Source organism: Macrotis lagotis, chromosome 1, assembly GCF_037893015.1.
Source record: "Macrotis lagotis isolate mMagLag1 chromosome 1, bilby.v1.9.chrom.fasta, whole genome shotgun sequence".
NCBI classification, from domain to species: domain Eukaryota; kingdom Metazoa; phylum Chordata; class Mammalia; order Peramelemorphia; family Peramelidae; genus Macrotis; species Macrotis lagotis.
In genome coordinates, this window is record NC_133658.1 from 5013758 (window position 1) to 5036970 (window position 23213).

Sequence of the window (23213 nt, forward strand, 5' to 3'; positions counted from 1 at the left end):
TGGGCTGGGATCAGCTCCCTGGGAGGGTGGGCTGGGATCTGCTCCCTGGGAGGGTGGGCTGGGATCTGCTCCCTGGGAGGGTGGGCTGGGATCTGCTCCCTGGGAGGGTGGGCTGGGATCTGCTCCCTGGGAGGGTGGGCTGGGATCTGCTCCCTGGGAGGGTGGGCTGGGATCTGCTCCCTGGGAGGGTGGGCTGGGATCAGCTCCCTGGGAGGGTGGGCTGGGATCTGCTCCCTGGGAGGGTGGGCTGGGATCAGCTCCCTGGGAGGGTGGGCTGGGATCTGCTCCCTGGGAGGGTGGGCTGGGATCTGCTCCCTGGGAGGGTGGGCTGGGATCTGCTCCCTGGAGCGGGGTGCCTCACACAGCAGAGATCACACTTAATTCATCAGTACCCTGCAGGTTCTAGCTGCACTGAAGGTTCTGAACAATCTCTAGGCCTGGGAGCTGGGATTCCAACCTGTTAAAGCTATGCTTCCTGCCTCATTCTAGAACCTCGGTCCTGGAAGCAACCACTGAGCCCATCTCGTCCAGCTCTCTGGGTCACAAGCCCAGCCTGCCACAGATCAAGATAGACATGTATTTTCTCCACAATTATTCTGAGAAGGGTCAAGGAGGCATCCACAAATCAAAGCAGAGGAAATGTTGGTGGGACAAATCTGATCACTCAGATGATTCTGACCTTGCAAGAGCGTGGTTTGGAGGAAAGAACATGGGATTTGGAGCTGGAAAAAGGGGGGGGGTCAAAGCTTGGTTGCTGTTACCCTTGCTTGGGTGAGATGTTTAATATCCCTCAGCCTCTTTCTGATCTGGGAGGAGCAGGATGACATGTTCTCCAGGGAGCAGTGGACTTCAGGGTCTCCACAAAGCCAGGTCCAAATCCAGAGACTAAAATTGAACAAATCTATACAAGAAAAGAGACAGCGGTGGGGGCAGTCCAATGGGTTGTCCCCTCAGTGTATCCATCTTGTGTGGAAATGCAGATGGGCAGTGAGTTGGGCCTAAGGGCCAACTGGAAAAGACCACCAGGCCCTGCTTTCCTGGCTCCCTCCCCACAGTATCCAGATGCTCCAGGAACAAACAAGAGTCAAGATGGCAAGTGATGGGGAAAAGCCATGGGAGAGCCTAGGAAGCACATAGTGACCAAGCCTGGCAGAAGAGCATTGGGCAAATGACATCCTCAAAGGAAGGTAGAATCAGGAGGGAAGGGAGGAAGAGCTGCTCAGTCAGTGCTTAGATGGTGCCAAGACTATTATGAATATTATCCCGTTCCACTCTCACAGCAACCCGACAACCCTGTTCTGTGTGCCTTTAAGCTCCCTTCTAGATTGGAACTTCTCTGTTCTCTGTTCAAGAGCTCTCCAAGCTCTGACATTCTCACTTCTTTGTTCTAAAAAATCCTCCAACTGAAAGACTGAGGCAGACCTGCCCAGGGTAATTGGGCTAGTAAGTGTCCAAGACTGGATTTGAACTTAGGTCTTCCTGATTCCAGGCCCAGAGTTCTATCCACTGTGCCACCAGCTGCCTTAGAAATCAGAAAAGGATCTGGGTAAGGAAAATGTGTCTAATGATGAACCACCAGAGCTGAGGGCCTATTAGTGTCCTCTGCCCTGGAGGTCTCTGAATCCCCTTGCAACTCAGGAACTTGGAGAGAAGGCCAGTGGGATGGATCTTGAGGAAGACTTGGATGAAGTGCGCAGATGAGAGCTGGGAGCATCCTCAAGGGAGAGTTCCTGGACTCATGCAAAGATCAAGGTCAAGGCTTGCTGACGACTACATTCTCCTGTTTCATTTGAGGACATCAAGCCCAGGGAACAGACGAGCTCATGGTCTCCAGAGACTCAGAAATGAAACACCTCAATCCTAAGTAGGCTCTAAAGCACACTGGCCAGGAAGGAAGAGTGCAGATGACCCCTGTGGTCTTGTGTCACGTAGCTAGGAGGACACTTAGGACAGAGAATGGCAGAGGTGAGAGGACCCTTGGAACAGGAGATGGCAGAGGTGGAAGAACCCTTAGCACAGAGGATGGCAGAGCTGGAAGGTCCCTTAGAACAAGGACCCCAGTGGGTCCCCAGCAGAACCATCTTATCATGACCATGGCTGAGCGGCATGTTAGCTGGACTAATGTGTAGCACCTGCTCAAGTTCTCTCCGTTTCCCTTTCCCTCTTCAGTTTTATCTCCATCAAATGTAATAGGTTTAATTTCACTTTGAAAAATCTTGATGACCTAATCATGCCTCCTCCAAAGTGCTAATGAAGTATCCTGCAGGCAAACCTCAAGCCAGGGGGCAGAATCGGGGCAGCCGGCATCTGGCAGGATCTCAAGAGCTGTGGAGGGGACCAATTAAAGGCCACAAAGGGTCTAACAGTGGGAAGGAAGAAGAGCCACCAGGCTGGATGTCTGGGTTCCGGTCTGGCTTCTGCCACTCTGTGGCTTTGGGAAAGTCAACCGACTTGCCGTGGTTTTAGTTCCCTCCTCTAAACACAGGAGAAAGTGGACTAAATCCTTTCCACAGTCCCTCCCATCTCGGACATTCTGTTCTATGTGCTAAGTTCCTTCCAGATAGGAACTTCTCTGTTCTCTGCTCAAGAATTCTCTAAGCTCTGACATTCCCGCTTCTTTGTTTTAAGTCTCCTCCCTGCTCTAACCTACCATGTGCTATGTTCTAAGATCCCTGCCTAGGGCTAAGATGCCATCTCAGGGAATTTTATCCACTGGCTTTGTTTCCTTATTTTTTCTTGTTAGAAGACAGGGCTCAGGGGCAGGTAAGTGGTGCAGTAAATAAAGCACCGGCCCTGGAGTCAGGAAGACCTGAGTTCAAATCTGACCTCAGACATTTAATAATTACCTAGCTTTGTGGCCTTGGGCAAGTCACTTAACCCCCATTGCCTTGCCAAAAAAAAAAGGCAGGGATCATTTGGAGAGGGGTTGGAGGAAGGAGATGATATCAAATCAATGCATCTATTGATTGGCTAGCACCCACTATCAGCAGCACTGAACCAGGGTCTGTTGATACAAGTACAAAAATAGTCCCTATCTTCTAAGCCATCCCACAGACTTTGTTGTTCAGTCATGCCCAACCCTCCAAGACCATTTGGGGTTTTCTTGGCAAAGATATTGGAATGGTTCACCATTTCTTTCTCCAGTTCATTTTACAGATGAGGAAACTGAGGCAGGGGTTAAATGTCTTGTCCAGGGTCACACAGCTAGAAGTATCTGAATTTGAATCTGGACTCATGAAGATCAGACCCCTTGTTTTATCCATTCTACCCCATTATTTCAGAGCAAGTACGAGACTGGGAGAACAGCCAGTGCCAAGACAAGAGACGGAGATGGTGAGCAGGTGGTCCCCAGGCCAGTGAGGCCAGGGCAAGAATGAGAGGGCAGAGCATAGGCCTTGAAGTTAAACACCCTGAGCTCAGCCACCTGGGCAAATCTCTGGCCTCAGGCCCAGACTTGGACCAGATGACACCCCGAATCTCAGCTCTGGGCCTCCCACTTTTATTGCATCAAGTGGAAGCAGAGTTTGACCTGGAGAACAGGATTCCCATGGATTCCTGCCAAGGCCAGCCCCTCTTTCTTGAGAGCAAGCAGGGACAGACCACTGACTCAGCAGGGCGTGGGGGAGGCGGGGGCGAGTGCCCGGGCCTCTCCTCTGCCTTGGCTGCACAGGATGGCATTCTCAGGGGACTCTGCCTAAGCGCCCAGCCAGTTTCTCTCGGGTGAGCCTCAAAAATGTTCAAAATCACCTCCTGGGTTTTGGATAGATTTGAAATCCCACAAAACCGAATTTGAAAACTCTGGGTGAAATGAAGTCTACTCCTCAACACTGGATGCTCCCAAGGGTGATGCTTTCCTAATATAACAAGATAGGCCCGATTGGTGGAACATTCCCCAGGGGACAAGGGTCGATCGGCCTGTGATGGCCTTCACCATGCCGCCTTAGCACAGTCCCGTGGGGCTTGGCCAGATGGGGCCTCCCCTAATCCTGAGGCATCAGGCAAGGGAAATACCCCTGAACCTGGACTCAGATGTGGCTCCTCCAATTATCAGCTGCGTGTGATGGCTCTCTCTGTGTCTCAGTTTCTACCTCATCAATGAGAGAGGTGGATGAGATGGTCTGCCTCTAAGCTCTGACAGTCCATGATCATGAACTGATTCTGCTCAGTCTTGCCCATATCTGCCAAGATCTACCTCAGTCTTTGCCTTCTCATCATCTTCCTCTTTCCCTCACCTCCATGTTGAGCCTGGGGGATTCAACTTCCCCAGAAACTCTCCCACGAACCCTTCCTCACACACACACACACACACACACACACACACACACACACACTCATGCACACATACACTCACACACACAACACACACTAACACACACATACACACAACACACATACACACAGCTATTCTCCATTCACAATCTCCCCATCTCTTCCTTTTCTCCTGGATCACTGGAATAGCCTCTAAATAGCCTCCACACCCATGCCTCTCTGCACAAGAAGCTTCAAGGGCTCCCCATTCATCTGGCATTAAAACCCCTTGATAATAATAATGAACCTCATAGCAGGTGATTCTGCAGTTATCAAATCTGTAAGGAACTGCCATGATGAGAGGAGTGTTTGTTGGGGAGCCTTGGTATCTGGGTGTTTGCTGGAGGCTTCCCCACTAGGAAGATGATGCATCTTATCTCATCCATCACATACTTTGAGCTCCATCATCCTCCCTGGAGGCTCTGTTCCCTCACCCCTCCCATCTTTATCATCCTCCCTGGAGGCTCCATTCCCTTCCCTCCCCCAACTCTATCATCCTCCCTGGAGGCTCCATCATTCTTACTCTAGGCTGTGCTCAAGGACAACTCCACAAATGCCCAGATCCACCGACTTGGTCTCTCCCCCAGTGCTGGGCCCAGGGCTCTGCATAGGGCAATTTTAATAATTGTTTGGTGAGCAGAAATGGAGACAATGGACTCTCCAATGCTACAAATGGCAGAGATTTAGAGGTAGAAGGAGCTCAGTGGTCACCTGGTTCAACTCGTTTATTTTGTAAAGCAGGAAACTGAGGCAGAGTCAGGAACCTAAGTAGCAGATTAAAACCTAGGTCTAGGGTACTCTGTCTCTCTGTCTCTTTCTGTGTCTGTCTTCCTGTCTGTCTGTCTCTCTACCTATGGGTGTCATCTGTGGGGAAGCCACCAAGAGGCATAAACACTAGCATCCTTGAGGTTCTCCCAGTGTGATTCCTGGGCAAATAGCCTTTAAAGCAGTCTGGGAAGGATTTCCTGGGCCCCTGAGCCAAAGCTTCCTGGAGCAACTTGGCTCATCCCTCCACTCACTCTCCTGATGAATATAGAAAAGCAAAATTCACTTTTGAGAATCCTTGAGTGACCACGTCCCTCACTGCTCTGGCACCTGTGTGATCAGATCCACATGGTTCCAAAGAGATGGAGGCCAGAAATAATCCTTTTGACAAAAACATGGCAGAGTGGCCTGGAAGCTAGAAAGGCTAGCACCTGGCAAATCCCTGAAGCTGTCAGATCCTCAATGCCTGAGGGAAAGGATGCCAACTTGGTCAGCAGAGGGACTTTTCTTACCTGGACATTGTCTCTAGGGATCTGTGAAACCACAGATCCAGTCCCAATGAATAAAAGCTCCCTTTCTGTTGAGCTCTGAGTCCAACAAAGTGCCTTCCATAAAACAATATCCCTTTTAACAGGATAGAAAGGCTTAGACACATTGTCTTGCCTGGGACTACCCAGCGTGCAAGCCTCGAAGTCAGGCCATTTACCCCCCAAATTCTGGGGTCCACAACAGCCATGCTCGGACCCCTCCACTGAGTAGGACCGAACATAGAATGAAGGGGCTATTGTTCAATCATGCTACAATGACTTACCATGGAATATCAGCGACAGCAACAACTTGGTGAAATTGTAAGAAAATTGACATCAATAAAGTAATAAGAGCTCTTGGAGCCCAACCTCCTTTGGAGCCTCCTATTGATCTGCTCATCCACAGCCGGCTGGCCGGCCTGTACCTTGACCCTGACACAATGATGTCATTTTGTTCCTCTTTGAGTAGGAAGGACACCAACCAACGACCTACCAGTCTCTGACCTACATAGAGTGGAGACCTTTCCAAATATAGAGAGGGATGGGAGAAGGCAGGGGATGAGGGGGACATCTCATTCCCCCAGAGTCCTAGCAATCACCAGGGTCATCCTGCAGATGGGGAGGCTCAACCTGAGATCCCAATGGTGTCATTCAAGGATAAAAGGGGTTATTTTCTTCATCTATGGATATCCATCTACCTTATAGATAATTCCCATTCATTTGATTCAACACAACAGCAGCTATAAAAGACCAGAAAGGAGATGTCTCAGAATCATTTCTAGCTGCAATTCATCCAAAGGAGGAAATCTGATGAATAACAGTAACCACAACAACAATAAAGGTCACAGCTCCCTCGGGTTGCTGAAACATTTGACACCCAGAATTTAGGAAGATTCCCCCAACAATTCTATGAGGTAGGTAATATTATCATTCTCCCCAAATTACAGAAATGAAAACTGAGACAGAGAGGTTGCAGCCATTTGCCCAGAGACATAGAACTAGTAAGGGCTTGAGGTCTGAGTCTAGCCTCCTTGACTCCAGATAAAATGTTCTGTGTGCTAGGCTGTTCTTCTCAACCCCTGGAGTGGAAAACATGTAAGAAAAACTGTTCTCACTCCACCCTCAGCTCAAGTCTTATCAGAGGTACCTTTGTGAGCAATTGGCCTGGAGAGAAAGGTTCTGGCTGGCAGCCGCTGCTGAGATCAGAAAATTCCCTCTCACTGAAGAAATCTCCAACTCACATTTATAGGAAGCGTGAAACAAAAGAGGAGGAGATTTGACAGCAATAAAAGGACAAGAGGGTACACTTTTCAGTGACAATTTTGAGATTTCTTTTTACTTAAAGAGAACAAGAGTGGACATACTCTTCTTGCCAAGACCTGCACAAGGATCCAGACTTCTCAGGGATTAAGGATAGCTAGCTGATTCGGTGGATGGATTCCTGGGCCTGGAGTCAGGAAAACTCATCTTCCTGAGTTCAAATCTGGCCTCAGACACTGACTAGCTGTGTGACCTTGGGGGAGTCACTTTGCTGTTTGCCTCAGTTTCCTCATCTGTAAAATGACATGGAGAAGGAAATGGCAGGTTGCTCCAGTATCTTTGCCAGGAAAGTCAGACGTGAATGGAACCACTGAACAACAACCTAACTCCAATCCGGAAGGTCAAAGATACTGTTCTAAGGCTAATCCTTAATTTTTGTTACCATCACCAAGAACCCCAGCAGTACTTTCCCAAAGTACAAACCCATTTCAAAGACAAGGAAATTGAGGCCCAAAGCCACACTGCTAGATAAATGTCCAAGCCAAGTCTTGGGTTCTAGGTTTCTGAATCCAAAACCCTTGTCTCACAGAGGAATGCTAGAGAATCATCATCACGCCTCCTACTTCTATGCTCTGGACGGTTTGTTGTTAGAGGACAGTCTTTCTCACAACCTTGACAGTAGTTAATGGAAAGCGTCCCTTTCCCTTGATGGCTCCGACATTCAGCTGTCTGGGGTCACCCAGCAGCTAAGTTGCTAAGAGGTTATGGAGCCCGAGAGTCTAGTGAAGACCCCAGACTCCTGCATTAAAGAATAAATGTTTAAAAATTCATAACAGAAAGGGAAATACTAAATTTCCATAGAAGTTAGTAAAAATAAAGATGTCATTTGTTTCCCAATAAGGTCGCGGATGCCCACTATGTCTGCATCCATCCATCCAGAGACCCTAACGTAAGTCAATTCAGAGATCATCTCCCTAAATCTTCTCCACAACCTCCTCCAGCCCAGCTTGCACATCTCCATTCACAGGCAGTTCACTCCCTCCAGAGGCCGCCCCTTCTCCCTCACACATGCAGATAGCCAACTAATGAGAGAATCTTAAAATAGCTCCAGCCGTGGGGTTTGAACAACAACAAAGGGAAGGCACTTGTCCTTAGGTCCTGAGTCTTTCTCTCTCCCCTTCTCAGGGCCTCAGTTTCCTCCTTTTGCAAAAGGAGGGCGTGGGATCTCTCAGGCCCGAAGGGAAGGCTTTGGATGAGTCTGAAAACCCTGGAGAGGGGGAATGGATGACCCTCCCTCCCTTCCCCCTCCCTCCTACGGGCGGATTAGTCATCTAAGGGCTGGGCCCAGGAGAGGAGCTGGCAAGGCAGAGGTGGAGGGCAATCCTTGGCTTGCTCAGGAGAGAAGTCTCACTTTCTCAGCTCAGCCCGAGGGCAGGAAGGAGAAACCTGGGGTTTCACCTGTGCCATCACCCCCAAGGGAGGGCAATGTCATCCAAGGACCGCTGGAGGCAAGCACAGAAGATGAGGAGCTTCTCTGTTCCAGAAACATCCAATTTCTCAAGGCCTTGGTTTTCCGATGGAAACAAGGAAACATCAAATAAGGAATGCTAACCTGCAGAATGAAAACCAGTCACAACCCATGACTAATTGAGAGTATGGGAGGAGAGGGGAGGAGGGGAACTGAGAGGGGAGGAGGGGAGCCGAGCCAAGTGGGCAGGAGGAAGAACCCGAGAGAATTAGAAGTGGTGAATCCCTTGAATGCAGGGACAGTTATTTTTAATGCTGGCCCTTAGGAGGAGCTTCCTAAAAGCTCATTAAGTGCCTCCTGAGAGCCTCAGTCTTCCTCATCTGTAAAATGGCACCCCTTCAGGATCACATAGGGAACATTAGAGCCCCAAGCAAGAGGCTCTCAGGTGTCACTCAGTCCAGGCTCCTCATTCCAAGGGTGAAGAAATGAGACCAGGGTGATGCAGCTGGTCCTGGGACCCCCTCTCACCCCAGAATCCCCCTGTTCCAGATGCTTGGGCTTGATGTCCTGGAGATACTAGTGACACCTCTTGGGCCTGGGCTTCCTCATCCTTACAAATGGGCCTGCTTTTCCTGCCCCCATCACAGAGAGCTGTTCAGAAACTCAGATGAAACTATCTTGAGTGACCTCTCACTACAGAAATGTGAATAAGGGAATAGGGTGTGTGTGTAGGGAGGGGGAGAAGAAGCAGAAGCCCAAGAGGTAGGGCTGGAGGCCAGATTCACAGACCCCACCCTGCACAGGCTGGGGCAGGAAAGGGGAGGGGACCCCACTTCTAATCCCAGTATCTCAGAAATGGAGAGAGTGGTGCTTAGTACTTGGGTAACTTCCAAGAAGTCACTTCACTTCCCCACTCAGTTTCCTCCTCCAGAAAATAGGGATGTTGGATTCCATGACCCTGAAGGGCCCTTTCACCCCTGAGTCTGAGAAGCCTTCCAGGCCCATCCACTCCAACCTGTTGTTCAAAGCTTTATGAACTGCCATAGGAAAGTGACCTCACCGTTCATTTGCTGAGTAAGGAGGCCTCCCTGACCCTTTGGGCTTTCCCACAAAGAAGGGGGCCCTGGGCTTAGCCTCACCCAGGCTGCCTGCCTCAAAGGAAGGGGGTGTAGGCTCCCTGGGATTCCTATTCTGGAATGATGAAAGGATATGATACAGAAGGATTTTAAGTACAGCCTTGTCTGGACTCCCTCCAAATCACAAATGCCTCCTCCTAGGGCAATGGGCATAGGCAAAGGAACACCTGAGCTCTTCTCTCTGCCTCAGACACTGAGAAGCTATGTGGCTGCCCAGCCTCAATTTCCACATCTGTAAAATGGGAACTAAGATAGTCCTACCTCCCTCACTGGGTGGTTGTGAGGACTAGGTGAGTTAATCTCTGTAAAGAGTTTTGTAAACTTGAAAGCCCCAGATAAAATACTAAGAGCAGAAGTGTTTGGGGTCAGATGGAGTAGATCTGAACCTGGCCTCCCATGCCATCTTCCCAGGGCTATCACTGCAGGCTCCCACACGGCCTCCCTGCCTCTCCAGGCTTAGAGTCCACACATCATTATTCCTAGAGCTCGAGGCTCATCTGTCACTCTCTAGCTCAAGGGCCTCCAGTGGCTTCCTACTGCCCCAAGATCAGCAAGCTCCTCTGTTAGATACCAAGAGTCCTTTCCAAGAAGCCTGGCTCCAATCACCTCTCCAGGCTTTTGACCCCTCACTCTCCCATTGGACACCTCTCCTCCAAACCACACTGGTCCATGTTTATTCCTCATCTCCTCCATCACTGGAATGCCTTTCCCCTTCACCTCCACACCTCAACATCCCCAGCTCCAATAGGAGGGCATCTCCTCCACCAGACCTTTCTTGACGTCCTTCGTTGCTGGTGCCTCTAGAAATTATTTTGCATTTAATTATATGCTGCTCTTCCAAGAGATGGAAAATCCTTGAAGGAAGGAACAGTTTCATTTTTATTTCTTTATGTCAGCATCCAGCACAATCTCTGCTCCAGTCTAGAGATCCCCCAGGGAAGGAGGACAGGGACAGGTGCTCTCCAGGCAGACACTGATAGATTTAGGCAGCCGGCTCTAGGAAAGGGAAGTCTTGGTAGCAGAGAAGAGAGGTGAGGGTGGGTTTCAGGAGGAAATTGCTCCAGCAGTCCAGAGGGGCAGACCCCCTTAGCAAAGACATTGAGCCAGACAGGGAGTAGCATGAGGACCACAAGGAGACCACAGGTCATTGAGGCTCAGGAGCAATGGAAGCAGGAGTCTCCTGAAGTATACATAGTCCCCACCTGCTTGCCTCCTTGGGTGTGTATTCTGAGTTTATATAAGCTCTCCCTTCAGACACTGGGGCTATTCATGGTTTGTAGGCCTGGGTTTATGGAGGGAAGGTTTTATGACTCCAAGGCTCCCCATGTTCTCATAGCCAATATTATTGTTTTGAGCTAAATGTGTTTACTGGAAGTAATCCAGAGAGCTCTGGTTTGAGGAGCCTGGTCCCCCAAACGACACTCTTAAACCTGGGAAGTTACCCCTGGACAGACATGACCTGAAAAGCCGTGTCAGCCAAAGGTGCGACGAGAGCATAGAAAATCAGAGCCAAGAAGCACCTTAAGGCCTTCTGGGTCAGCTTCCCCTTTTATAGATAATAACGGCTGTTTATGGCTAGCATTTGTAAAGAATTTAAAGATCCATAAAAGAACATTATTTCATGTGAACTTCACATCACTCCTGAGGGATGGAGCTATTATTTTACAGATGAAGAAACTGAGGCAGACAGGGGTTACATGACTTGTCCAGTATCGCACATTTAGTAGGGATGTGAGGCTGGGTATGATTTCCTGATTTCAGACCCAGGGCTCCTATCTACCTACATTTTACAGATAAGGAGTGGGAAGCTGAAGTGAGTTCAAGATTACATAGCAAGTGAAGGACTGAGGCAGCACTTGAGCCCATGCCTTCTGACTCCCGAGTCACTACTGGTCCTGGCTAGCAGTCTTCAGAGAGGAAGTGGTGTAGTGATCATTTTGTAGGCTTTGAAGCCAGCAGATCTGGGATCAAGTCTCAGTCCTTCCATTCACAAGGTGTACTGGACACCACCAGGGTTGTGTCCTAGTGTTCTGGGAAGTGGGGGGGAGAGAGGCATGCAAAATCAAAATGGCAGAGTCAGAGGGCACCGCCAAGTCCAATCTCTGATTTCCAGAGGAGCAAATGTAAATTTAAAGGGAGGCTCTTTGAAGTTTCGACATTCTGTGTCTCTGGAGGACTGTTGGGTGGAAGAAGGATTCTGCTGGTTTTCCTCTGGGGTGGGGATGTCAGGAGGAAGACTCTGACTTGGGAAAAAAGAAGGAAAAGTTTCCCCAAACCTTGAGCAGTTAAAAGTGATGTTAGACATCCAAAAAAGGGGAGAGGATCTATTTGTACAAAAACTATTTATAGCAGCTCTTTTTGTGGTGGTTAAGGATTGGAAATCAAAGGTATGTCCATTAACTGAGGAATGGCTAAACAAGAATATTATCGGGTTGTAAGAAATGACAAGCAGGACGATTTCAGAAAAATCTGGAAAAAATGCCATGAATTGATGCATAGTGAAGTGACCAAAACCAGAGAATGTGGTACACAGTAACTACAGCTTGAGAAAGAAGTGTGACTAATTTAGCTATTCTCAACCAAACAAGGATCCAAGACAGAAAGAACTGATATTGATTTCTTTCATTTTTTTTTTATTCAAATCTTCTTGTACAAAATGACTAATATGGAAATGTTTTCTATAATCTATATATTTACCATCTCAGGGAGGGAAGGGAAGGATGGAGGGATAGATTTTGGATCTCAAAACTTTAAATAGAAATGCAAAATATAGTAGCGAGCTCATCACAGAACATAAAAAGATGGGATTAAGCTGCCTTGGAAGGTAGTGGGCTTCCTATCCCTGGAAGTTTTAACCTAGAAAATGAACTGATGGTCACAAAGAGCTCATATGTCTTCATCCAATCTAACCACAGTTGCCATTTTGGACAGGATTACTGAACTGGGTAGACCAGGGGAATTCTGCCGATCCAGTTTGTCTAGATTTTATTTAGCAAAGGACTTGCTAGGGCCTTTCTCCTTATTGTTCTTGGAAAAGCTGTAGAGACCCAGGCTAGAAGAGAATAGAAAGTGACGGAGTTGGAGCCCTACTCAAAGAGCATTTAATAGTGGTTCAGTCTCAACTTGGAGCTAGTTGACAGCCAAGAGCCCAGAGTTCCATGCTGGGGCAATGTCACAGACACCGTCTCTACCAAATCTACAGATGATGCCAAGCTAGGAAGGAGAGCTAATGCACTGAATGGAAGAGCTAGGATCCAAAAGGACTTGACAAGCCAGAACATGAGGCTGAATCTGATGGGCTGAAATTCCACAAGGATAAGTGAAAAATGTTCTAAATTTGAGTTTTAAAAACTCAACTTTGTGTGTGTCTGTATGTATCTATATCTATATCATCTATATCTATATATGGGGAAGAGAGATGGTGGTAGGTAACAGTTCTAAGAAAAAGCTGGGGAGGGGTAGGGTTAAGTAGACCACTCACTGCTCATTCAATCTGAGTCAACAGTCCCTGGACACTTGGTCTTGGTTGGACCACACATGGGATGTGTGTATTGACCACTGTCTTATAAGAAGGTCAGTGAGTGATAAGCTGGAGAATGTCCACATAAGGAAGACGAGAGGATGGTGACAGGCCCCAGTTCATGTGCATATTGAGGGTATTCAGGAAGGAGGAAAAGAACTCTGCTCAAGTATTTGCTTGAGCTGTGGAGGAGGGGTCAGCCTTGCTCTTTTTGGCCCCACAGGGGAAATAGAACAAATAGAACTGGGGATAATTTACAAAGGTCATTTTAGATTCACTGTCAGGAAAACCTCCTCCAGTGCAGGGCTAGCTTCTTCAGGGGAGAGCTTCAAGGTCCCTTCTTGGGTCTGATATAGGGGATTCTAGACTAGATATCTGGTCAGGGATGTTCTTCCCTTCCAACTCTGAGATTCTGGGATTCCCCCACAGGAATTTGGACCCTTGACACAGCTTAGGGTCATATGCTTGCCCTCACTGTGCCCCTGTCCAGTTGAAACAGTCACCTAGAAGATGAAGTTTTGATGTCTCCATTGGTTCTCACCATTCCCCGACTACTACAGTCTACACTTATCTTGAAACAGAAGAGAGACCTATCCCCTCAGTACCTAGGACAGGCTCTGACCCATAAGGGCAGACTGACCAATTGGGATGGAAGAAGTTACTACCATTTCCCTCAGGAGGCAGCCTTCACTCATGGATTTCCCATCAGATGTCAACACTAGCTATAAGGAAGCCCTCCCCTTGAGTCAGAAAGATAAAAGAGAGTTTAACTGCTGCAGGTACTCCAGGATAGGTGTGAACAAGGGGAGAGATGGAGGCAGGGGGAATTTGCATTCCAAAAGGATTCCCAAGGAACTTTTACACAGATACAAGGGTATGGGTTGAAGAGTCAAAATTCCATTTGCAAAGAACTTTCTGGAATGCACCTATTGACAGAGGGAAAGCCAGAGAGACTTGAGAGTGGACAGAAAATAGAAGTGGATGTTAGAAGTGCCAGCTTCACCTTCAAAAGACATTTACATTATGGGATCACCAGATAGAACTGGAAGATGCAACAGAGGCCATCCAGGTCAATCCCCTCATTTAACTAATGAGGAAACTGAGGCCTGGAGAGGTCAGGTGACTTGAAGTCAACTAGTCCAACCACCTTACATCCCCATCCCCAAACCTCCCCTGATCCAGCCCTGTGGACAGGAAGGTCTCCAAGGTTCCCAGTAACACATTTACAGTGTCCCTCATACATTTAAAATAATAACTGATGTTTATAATGTACTTCAAGGTTTACAGAATCCTCTCTTACTATTATTATCTCACTTGCTCTTCACAATGACAACCCTGCCCGGGAAGAACTAATCTTTTTTCTATCTTAGAAATGGGAAAATTGAGGCTAAGGACGTATGATGACTGAAGTAGCTGAAAGAACAGTCTCAAATGAAGGCATCTGGACAAAGCTTGGCCTGAGCGATCCCTTCACAACCATTTATTATGCTCCTCTTCTGGGCTCCGGTATACAGACAACAGGGGAAGCAAGGAGCTTCCATTCTAATGAGAGTAACAACATGTGCAGGGTTCGGAATAAATGCAACATACACAGTGAACACAAGGGAATCAGGGAAGGAATCAATGAAGGTTAGATGGAGAAGGAGGAGGCAACGAAGCTAAGTCAAAGGGAGCTGGGGATTCTAAAGGATGGGCAGGGCTCTATTCTGTGGTTGTATTGGAAAGCCAGCTTGGGAGTGAGCAGAAGAAAATAAGGTCAAGCACTCCAAAGGGCACTGGAGCTGTCTGGCTCAAAGGTCAACTCTGACATAGATTTATCATGTGACCATGGGCAGTCCCTTCTCTGCTGAGTATCACTTCCCTTTGCTGCAAAATGGGAATATCATCTTTCCCTACATATAACAGTCCCATGTATAAGATGCAACTTAATTTGGGGACCTGAAAGTTGAAAAAATAACGGATTACATAAAGTTATTGAACTCAAGTTTTATTCATCATCAAATTCCTACAATTCCTCATCACTGTCAAAACTCCCATCCATGTGCTCGTCCTCATCTGTGTTGGATGATGCTTCACTGTCTTAGGAGAGGCTCTGCCTGCTCTCCTGCCTGTGCTCTGGTCTCTGGTTGACCACATGCACTCCCTGGGTAAGTCTGGGGTGTGGATGCATGCTTAGTCCATTCTGTTTATGAACCTGAAGCATCCATTGTATCCTCCTTGGAAATCAGGAAATTTTTTATCGGCAATTCTTCTGGCCTCCTGCTGAATCATCTCTGTGGACATAGGAATTTCAATGACCCTTTGCTCTTCCATCCATCTCTTCAATTCCTTCTTGAACTCAGGTCATTTGAATGCCTTGCCTCTTATGGTCTCCTTCTGCTGGAGTGTTTTTCCAGAGTTTCTTCTTCCTGGAGCCAGTCTCAGATTGTTTTCTCAGGGGGAGGACCAGACTGACGTTCAGCAGCAGGATTTCCATTCACTTTTGCAAACTGGTCACTTTGAACTTGAATTCAAACTTTTCTGAATTATTTCTGGGCAGAACATGGCAAAACATCACCTAATATACCAATAACAAATGTGAAACAACAAACACAAAGACAAGGGAGCAAAAAATGTGAAATGCAAGTAAAAAAATCTACAACTACTATAGAAGATGCTCCCAGTTTTTAGATCCCAAATTTTTGGAAAAGGGTGCATCTTATACATGAGAAAATATGATAATTCTTGTGCTCCCTGTCCTGGCATCATTATATGAAGAGTATGTAGTAAAATGCTAAAGCACTAGAGAAATGGAAGTTTTTATTGTTATCAACACCAGCATCATCACCACCCTCTTCCTCATCTTTATTACCACCATCATCATCACCTACTTCTCTTCTTCCTCTTCATCCTCCTCCTCCTCCTCTTCTCCTTCTTCTTCCTCTTCTTCCTCTTCTTCCTCTCCTCCCCCTCCTCAGAACATCTGACTTACTCACATCAGAGCAGGACAACTCCTAGCTTTAAGCTATGGGAAAAGTCTGCCTTCAGTCTCTGCCCTTTCTTCACCAGCCAAGTGATGGTCATCATACTGGAAGGCCTTGGTTTGGGTCAGATCATGGGGGCTCCTGGGTGAGACCTGGATAGTACCTAGAAGGCTTTGGGCTCTCAATCAAGGACTCCACTCTGGGGTAGTACATGATTGTTGAAGAGCCTAGAACGGCTCTTGAATATATCTTGCAGACACCTGGTTATTAGTGCCAAACTGTCTTGTCTTTGGGAATTTGCTACTGCTTTCCTGGTTCATTCATTACGAGAGTTTCTGCAGCATCCACGGGATCTTTCCATTTATATAATTCTCAATGAGAGCTGAGCAGGCCCAGGGCAAGGAGACTTTTCTATTCTGATTCATGTGAGGGAATGGTTGTTCTCTGTAGAGACAAACTGTGAAGCATGGAGGACGACCATGCAGTTGTCACAATGTGAGTGCTTTTCAATCTCTACCTATGTTCTGGACACAATCTCCTAAGGGGAGGAGACTATAGGACCATTGGTGCCAAAGAAGAGTCATGGCCATGGGCGGGGGGTGGTGGTGGTGGTTCCAGCTCTGCTAATTTCTGCAGGTGCTTGTGGGCAAGTCCCCTTCATTTCAAGTTTTCTCATCTGTAAAATGTTGAGTCTAGGTTAGGTCACCTAGAATGTTTCTTCGGGTTGGTGTAGAACCTCTGAGGTCAGAGAACTGGGCTTAAATCATGCCTCCAATACTTCTCATCTGCAAGACCTTGGGTATGTCATCAAATTCTTTGGGTCTCAGTAAAATGAGATCGGGCTGGATAGTTTCTAAGGTCTCTTTCTGTTCTCAATCTACCATTCCAAATGGAAACAGAAGCTAGTGTTATCTTATGACCAACTTATTAACAGCATTGTTTATAAAAACATAAATGACATTTATTTTATTTGCTAAGAAGGGGGAAGATGTTTTAAATACTGAATTCAAATGACTATCTCTATGCAGATAATAGAAACTGCACTTTAATACAATGTAATCCCCCAAAGAACTTCCCCCCATCTCTAATCAAAGAGCTCAGATACACCACAGAAGGAAGATCTCAGAGGACCCAGGGACAGAAGTTACTGTCCCTGGCTGTCTCCCCATCTGTCTCTGATTCTGGCTCTCTCTCTCCCCTAGGGGAGGGAGTAAGTGTGGTCCAGATACAAAAACATTCTGAGAATCAATCAGCGTATTTGGTGATCTGAGACTAGCTCCATAACCTTGGATAGTTCCTTAACTTCCTCTAATGGGCAGAATAGGGATAGTGGTTACTAGGAGGAAGGCACTTTGTAGACCTTCGAGCCCCAGAATGGGAGTTCTTCCTAAGCCTGGGAATCGGGGTCCTGGCATTCAGGCCTTTTTAGATCATTGCTTCCTTCTGGATTTGGCTCAATGGCTTGACTGACCTCTGGTAAAAGCCTCTTCTGACTCTTCCAGCGTCACCACTCCCTCAACCCTCCTCAGGTATCTGTTTTCATACTGTTCCTTCCCTTCTGTAGAAAGGCAGTTCCACAAGGGAAGGAGGGTCTTTTTGGTCTCAGTTTACCACATCTAGTCCCTTACATAGTAGGTGCCTAATAAATGCATGGTTGGTTGACGATACAAAGCACGTCCCTCAGGACAGTCCCCTGTGGTCTTTAGGAGACCCCATGAATATTTGAGGGAGTCCCTACTAGGTGCTGGGTCTTGGGCTAGTCCTGGGTCATGGAGGAGGGGAGGGAGAGGGTTGGAGGCATAAAGAGGAGTGAGCAAGAAGGATGGCCTCTGCCCACAGGGCCGGCAGGTTCTTATTAGAGAGGATTAAGGAAAGGCATTTTCCTTCGGAAACTGTATTATTTTACTAATGATCTCCTGCCAGTTAACTGCTGGAGCGCCGGGAAGATCAATGACTTACTATTTATATGCAGCCAGCCTTAACCCTTGAGCAGCTCTGCCAAAGGAAGCTCCCACTCATCACTATCAGGCAGCTTGGCACTGACTAGTTCCTCTGCTAGAAGGAGGGATCAAAGAAAGACCTTCAGAGATCATCCAGTCTATTCCTGTCCCCCCCCCCTCAATTTTACTGGTAAGAAAATTGGTCCAAGGAGGGGAGATGACTTAGCCAAGGTCACCCTGCTAGCCGGGAACAAACAGCAGCCCCACACTACAAGTCTATTCCAATCTTGGGTGAAGAGATTTCATCCCTTCTGTAATGTTACAGATTAGTCTCCTTCCAGGATGGGGGAGGAAACAGGGAAGGCCTTAGGAAAAGAGCATCTCCTCCTAGCCAATCACTGCAGGAGGGCATGGAGGCTGGGGGGGCACCAGGATCCCCTGCTGGGGGGGGGACTGGAACTGAAATGCCAGCCACCCCCCTATCCTCGGCTCCTCCCAAAGTGGCTCCCCAAGACAAAACCTCCCAGTCCTTTTCCCCAAACAGAGGAGGTCAGATTGTGTATAACCAGTGTGAAACCTAGTTCAAAAACCGAAATCAGAGGGAGGAAAGCACGCAGCCTGGCAGTGCGGCCTCAGGTCCCTGACTTTCTTTCCGGGGGCCCCGGGGGTCTCTTCCTTCCCCGAGCAGCCTCCCCTGCACAGGCTCACTGACTCTAGAGCCTCTAGGTAAGACCAGAAGAGCAGGGAGGCAAAAGGATTCCAGGAGAAAAGATGTGGAATCATCAGAATTCCTCCAAGTCCTAATATGGCAGTGGGGGAGGGAGGGGGGCATCTGTTTACAAATTGCTGCCCGTGTTGAGTTGGGAAACTTGACTGTTAGCATCTCCCCGGCTTCATCAAAGCCCAGGGACTGTAGCTTCTGCACACACAGACTGGAAGGAGACCAACATCCCTCTCCCCCCGCTCCAGCCCCAGCCTCTTGGGATTACTAGCATTTTCTTAATGGGATGCAGGGAGGGGGGAAGGTAAGAAGCAGAGGGATGGGGAGGGACAGGAGAAGGTTCATGAGGTAGAGAAAGGGGGAAAGAGGAGGGGAGAGAAGCAAGGGAGGAGAGAGAGCAGAGGGAAGAATTAAGAAGAGAAGAAAGGGAATGCAAGGAGGGGACGGGGAAGACAGAGATGATAACAATAGCTAAGCCTTTAAAAAACTCTTTACAAATATTCCCTTTTTGAGAGAGAGAGAGAGAGAGAGAGAGAGAGAGAGAGAGAGAGAGAACTGGTTTTGAAGGACTTGTGTTTGAATCCTGGCTCTGTTGTCTGGGCCAAGTATTTAACTTTTCCCCTTGGTAAAATGATGGGGGAGAGGCGATGGCCCCCCTCCATGCTCGCAATGCTCCTATCTCTAGGAAGTTGTATTGTAAGGAAAGGCTCAGCACTAAGACCTTCTTCATCCCAAAGCAAGTGGCTGTGTCTTTGCCTCTCTCCTCCCCATCCCTTCCCTCTCTCTGTCGTCCTCTTCCTATCCAGCCCCCCTTAGGCCACCTTTAGGGAGGGGGCAGCCTGGTAGCTAGCTCTCTGAGGCTGCCCTTGGCAGGGTGCTGGTGCCGCTGTATCTCTCCTGCATCCCTGAATCTACGTGACTCCCCAAGCTGGGGGCAGGCCACCCCATCTCCCCTTATTAGGGAGCAAGGAGGAATAGAGAAAGGGATTGGTGGTTCTGTTCTGCAGATTGTTTTTCTCTCAAAAAATTCCCAGTAAACAGGCTGGGAGAAGTTGGGGACTCGCAGGTGCCAGTGGGCTGGGCTGGGCGAGGGTAGGGAGATGGTGCTATGCAGAAAAAAGGGATCCAGCAAGGGTTCAAGATCACACAATTCTAGGGATCTCCAAGCCCATTTCCCCAGCCCCCCCCCCCATAAATGAGGAAGATGTGAAGTGCCTGACTCCAATCCTGCCTCTGGGGAGCTGGTTCTCCTCCCCCTGCACCTTCTGCAGGGACTGTCCCCCTTGCTGTTTAGAGAAACAGCAGAGGCTGGATTTGAACTCAGCCCCTCTGATGCCACATTGGTTGGTTTTGCACCTTTTCCCCTTGCCTTCCCCCCCCCCCCAGCTCTTTTGGAGACTGATAGAAAAGCAGTCTGGAGGCCGGGGACATGAGAGCCACAGAAAGGAGAGCCATCTCCCTCAGTGTCTTGACAGCACTAAGAGATCCTTCAGTATGGAAGTCCTGAGTGCCTAACCCTGGAGGCCAAGGGCTTCTCAGCCCTCCCAGGACCTCCCTGGCACGTGGGAACGCTCAGGGTTTAACCGCATCCAACACCGACCAGTCACAAAGGAAAGCAGCTCGGCCGAAGGAGAGGTTCCTAGACCCCAGATTAGGAATGTGTGATCCACTTGGCGCTCCTCCCGAAGAGAAGAAGACACTGCGGTCCACAGAGCTCCTCCCCACCCCTAACACCAAAAGCCTTCCTAACTCTGATGCCCTGGCACAGTCCTCCTCCACCCTGCCACCCCCCAGCCCCCCAGGCTGCCCTGTCCCCCTGCTGGCTGCGAATCTCTTCGAATTAAGCCTTGTTTTCAGGCATGGGGTCTGGAGTTGGGGGGATCCCCTGAAATGCATTCTGGGGCACATGCCCAGAGGACCGCGGAGGGAGACACAAGAGGAGGGGCCAGGCCCCGGAGCTGTCCCCCCCATCCCCAGGATGGAACTGAGACCCCAGAGCCCTGGCTAAGAGATCGGAGAAGAGCATGCTGCTCCCCTGGCATGTCGGCTGGCAGCCCCAAAGGTTTGTGGAAATCCGAAAGGGCTCCGCAAGCCTGAGTAATTGTTATATAACCCCCCCCCCCAATTTGGACAAGTTCTCTCCCCCCACCCCAGTCTTTCTCCAGGGCAAAGTGGGGAGGGGGAGGAAAGAGTTGGGGCTTCTGAGGCTGGCACAGGCGGTGGTTCTCAGTTCACCACCACGGACCAGACACCCATCCCACCCTCCCTGCACCCTCCCGCGCACGCACACACCGTCTCCCACACTCGCACACTCACTCTCGGGGCGCACACTCCTCACACTCATACCCCCCAGCGGCTTCGGGGCACCAGCTTTTCCTGCCCTAGGACCTTCCCCCTAAAGCTCCCCGGGTCCTTCTCTTATTCCCGGAGCATCGGGGCCGGAGGGCGCAAGGCTGGCCAGGGAGCTGGCCAGGGGGCACCCCGATAGACGAGTAGCCGGCCGGGTAGAGGGCTAAGGGCAAAGTGCCAGCAGAAGGCTGCCCCCTCTGCCGCCTTCCCTGTGGGGGGGTGTCTCAACTTGGCAGGGTCGTCTCCGTTAAGCAACCCCCCCTTCCTCCCCTCCTCCCCCGCCCCAAGCCTGTGCTTTCTCCCCAGCGCCCTGGGTGCCAGGCTCCAGGCCGGCCCTCCAGCAGCTGCGGGACCCCCTGCCCATGCTCAGTCGCAGCCCGCCCCCAGACCCCCTCCCCGGCCACCCAGCATCTCGCGTGGGGGGCCGCCGTCTCGGGGCGCCCGACCGAGGAGCGCCCCAGCCCCGAAGCCCCGGTGACCTTGGCTCCTGGGCGGCGCAGCCCATCCCCCTGCCCAGCGGGCGGCCAAGGGAGGCCAAGGGAGCCCCGGGGCGCCCCCCAGAGCGGGCATCCTGGGGGCGGGGGGGGCGGGGCTGGGTCCGGCCGGCGGACCCCGGGGCCGAGAGCCCGCCGAGCCGTGCGTCCCCTCGAGGCGCCCCGAGAGTGCGGGAGGAGGGGGCTATGGACCGGCTCCGACGCAGCCCCCCCCCCCGACTGTCTCGGGGCCCCCAGCCCCTGGCCCGGCTGGCCCGGCTGCGCAGCCTGGGCGGGGGGGAGAGGGGAGAGGAGGAGGAAGAGGAGGAGGAGGAGGAGGAGGAAAAAGAGGAGGAAGAGAAGGGGAAGAGAAAGATGGGAGAGGAAGAGGGGAGAGGAGGAAAGGAGGAAGAGAAGGGGAAAAGAAGAGGGAGAAGAGGAAAAAGAGGAGGAAGAGGAGGAGATGAGGAGGAGGGAAAGAAGAGGAGGAGGAGGAAGAGGAGGAGGAGGAGGAAGAGAAAAGAGGGGAGGAGGGGGGAAAGAAGAGGAGAGGGGGGATGGGGAGGGGGCTGCAGCGGGGGGCGCACTCACCGGCCGCAGTGGCCACGCAGCGCCCCCGCGGCGGCCGCAGGTCCGCGTCCGAGGTCCGAGGGGGGCTCCGGCTCCGCTCCGGGCTCGGGGCTCCGGCCGCCGCTCTGTCCTCACGCCGGCCCCGCCGCCGCTCCGTCCGTCCCGGGCTCGGCCGCCTGGTCTGCAGCAGCCGCTGGCGCGCGCCTCCGGCCGCCGCGCTCGTGCCCGCGCCCGCGCGCCCGCCGCCGCGCTCCCGCTGGGCTCCGGCTCCGCTGGCGCTCGCGGCTCTGCGGCGCCTCGGCTCCCGGCGGCCACTGAGCGGCGGGGCTGGGCGCGGGGCGCAGGCGCGACGTCCGCCCCGCCCCGGCCCCGCCCCGGCCCCGCCCCCACGCGGCCCCGCCCCCTCTGCGGCCCCGCGCACCTGCGCACGCCGAGCCGGGGGCCCGGGCGGCTCGTGACCGGCCCCGCCCGCCGGCCGGCGCAGCGCGCGCCGACGCCCGCCCGGCCGGGCCGCCAGGGGTCGCTGCCGCGCCGGCGCCCGGCCCGCCCCGCTGCCGAGCCCGGGTTCGAAGCCCGCGGCCGCCGCCCCGCAGCCGAGCCGCGTCTGGGGCCGAGGCCTCCGGGCCCAGTCACCCACGGCGGGGCGCTGGGGCCCAGGCTAGGAGGGCGGCCTGCCCCCGGGGCAGGGCCCTGGAGTCCTGGAAGTGGGGACCCCCGCCCCCTCTCCCCTGGAGTCAGCCCCCCAGGAGGCGTCTCAAGCGCAGACCCGGGGCCCCCGCCTTCCTACCGGGCCGCGCACCAAGTGCCTGAGCGCCCGGGGGCCGCAGGGCCGCCTGGTCCACTGCTCCCTTGGCAGAAGGCCGGCCAGGCCCAGCCAGGCGGAGCCCGACGCGGCGCTCGAATCCAGGTCCGGAACCAGGCTCTTCTCCAGGGGACCACCCGGCTCCCCAGACTGTGAGGGAAACCACCGCCGAGGCCCTGTGACCGGGAGGATGGTGCCGGTGAGGAGGCCGGCGGTGATGGTGCTCCATGGGATGGTGATGGTGGTCTGTGGGATGGTGATGTGGTCCGTGGGATGGTGATGTGGTCCGTGGGATGGTCATGGTGGTCGGTGTGATGGTGATGTGGTCCGTGGGATGGTGATGTGGTCCGTGGGATGGTGATGGTGGTCGGTGTGATGGTGATGGTGGTCCGTGTGGTGGTGATGTGGTCC

At 51.2% G+C, this 23213-nt stretch overlaps 1 protein-coding gene across 1 annotated transcript in view; it reads right to left on the reverse strand.

Moving 5' to 3' along the window:
* Positions 1-22129, reverse strand: part of VSNL1 (visinin like 1) — a 67186-nt gene extending 45057 nt beyond the window's left edge. Inside the window, exon 1 of the mRNA XM_074221677.1 lies at positions 22022-22129. The gene's annotated coding sequence lies outside the window, so the exon portion shown is untranslated. The remainder of the gene's footprint in view (positions 1-22021) is intronic.
* Positions 22130-23213: the final 1084 nt, after the last annotated feature.